General features: G+C 48.5%; 1 protein-coding gene across 1 annotated transcript in view; it reads left to right on the top strand.

The window, feature by feature from the left end:
• Positions 1-339: 339 nt before the first annotated feature.
• Positions 340-1,649, top strand: part of LOC102000826 (C-X-C chemokine receptor type 2) — a 6,523-nt gene continuing 5,213 nt past the window's right edge. The window contains exon 1 of the mRNA XM_013351695.2: positions 340-406. The gene's annotated coding sequence lies outside the window, so the exon portion shown is untranslated. The remainder of the gene's footprint in view (positions 407-1,649) is intronic.

Here is a 1,649-nt window from a genome sequence, read left to right as displayed (position 1 = left end):
AGTCCACCAGTGGGGTCTGGGGGTGCCCACATCTTCCTTGTTAAAAAAAAAAAAAAAAAAAAGAGGCATAGTCTGGGAAGGAAGCTGACTTCTGCCTTCAGATTGGCAGTCTCCTCCAGAAACCATCGGAAGACATGAAAAGCCCAAAGCCGCAGAATCCCCAGTTAGAACCTGAGCCTGAAGTCCCAGAACAGATTAGCTACTCCTCTGTAGGACACCTCCCTCGGGGGTGGGACATTTGGTCCCAAGGGCCTCCAGGACTTCCCCATCAGTAGCCCAGGTCGGAAGCTTCCCCATCACAGCCGCCTCACTTGCTGCCAGTCCAACAGCCCTGACTGCTTCCAAGCCTTGAGGCACAGAGAGGCCGGGCCGCTTCACTCAGGACAGCGTTGTGGAGCGATTGCAGGTAGGAGAGCTGATCCGTCACTGTCTGGGAATGCACTTCGGGTAGAAGGGACCTAGAACTCTGCCTTTCCTGGAGCCCTGGGAAGTGGCGCACTGCATTGTATAACCTTAGAGCTGGATTCTCCATTTTCAGTTAGCCGGGGCTATGTCAAAGCTCTTTCTTCAATAGGTACACACCGTATCTGCACTGGCTAATACGGAAGCCGCTGCTCACCGTTGTCCACCGAGCCCTCAAAATGTAGCTATAAGGCCAATTAAGTAAATTAGTTTTTTTAAAAGTTATTGTGTGTATGTATGTGTACCACGGAATCTGTGTGGAGGTCAGAGGGCAACTTTGTGAAATCATTTCTTCGCACTGGTCTAGGGATCCAAGTCAGATCATCTGACAAGCGGCGAGTGTTTTTGCTGACAGAATCATCTCCCCAACTGTCAGTGAGGTAAATTCTATTCTATTGTAATTACTTTTCATTTAGAGTTAAATGAGCTATGGCTACAATTCTGAGCAGAGAAGATTTGGAACAGCCTAGCGTCGTCTAGGAGAACACCAGGGCCCAGGGACAGACGATGTTCTTGCCCTGACCCCTGAGGACAGGACCAAGATTAGAACTCTTTTTTAAAAACAAAACAAAATAAAACTTTAATACGGGCTTTCATGTAGCCCAGCTTAGGCTACAGAGGAGGAGAAAAAAAAAAACTGAAGTTGGTGATTGAGAAATGTCCAATCTGGACTCCTTTTCCACACTAATGGTATTTGATTGTGGAAACCTGAGGCTGGGAGCCTGCTCCTTGTGGCATTTGATAAAAGAACATTTAAGAGCAGATTTTAGAATCGATTTAAAAAGTTCACAGCCCAGTCCAGCTGTGTCACTCGCGGTGAGTTGCTTCACCTCCTGGGACCTGGTTTCCTCACCCAGAACGTGCCGACTGCACAGACTGATGAGAGGGATGAGATATAAAATAAAATAAATGGTGAGAAGCCTGGGAGGCTGCAAGCCAGTCGCTCATCCAGATTACAGCTAACGTGACGGCTGCTGTCCAGGCCAGAGCCTGTGGAGGTGCTCCCAGGACTCATGCCTGAAAACGAGGTGGGCTTGCTCCTCTCCCGAACCTTGACTGAGGTGGGATGGAAAAGAACAGCCATCAGTAGAAATTCTTTTTTTTTTGGTTTTTCGAGACAGGGTTTCTCTGTGGTTTTGGAGCCTGTCCTGGAACTAGCTCTGTAGACCAGGCTGGTCTCGAACTCA

The sequence above is a fragment of the Microtus ochrogaster genome, linkage group LG4, assembly GCF_000317375.1.
Source record: "Microtus ochrogaster isolate Prairie Vole_2 linkage group LG4, MicOch1.0, whole genome shotgun sequence".
NCBI classification, from domain to species: Eukaryota; Metazoa; Chordata; class Mammalia; order Rodentia; family Cricetidae; genus Microtus; species Microtus ochrogaster.
This window is presented reverse-complemented; position numbering and strand designations above follow the sequence as displayed.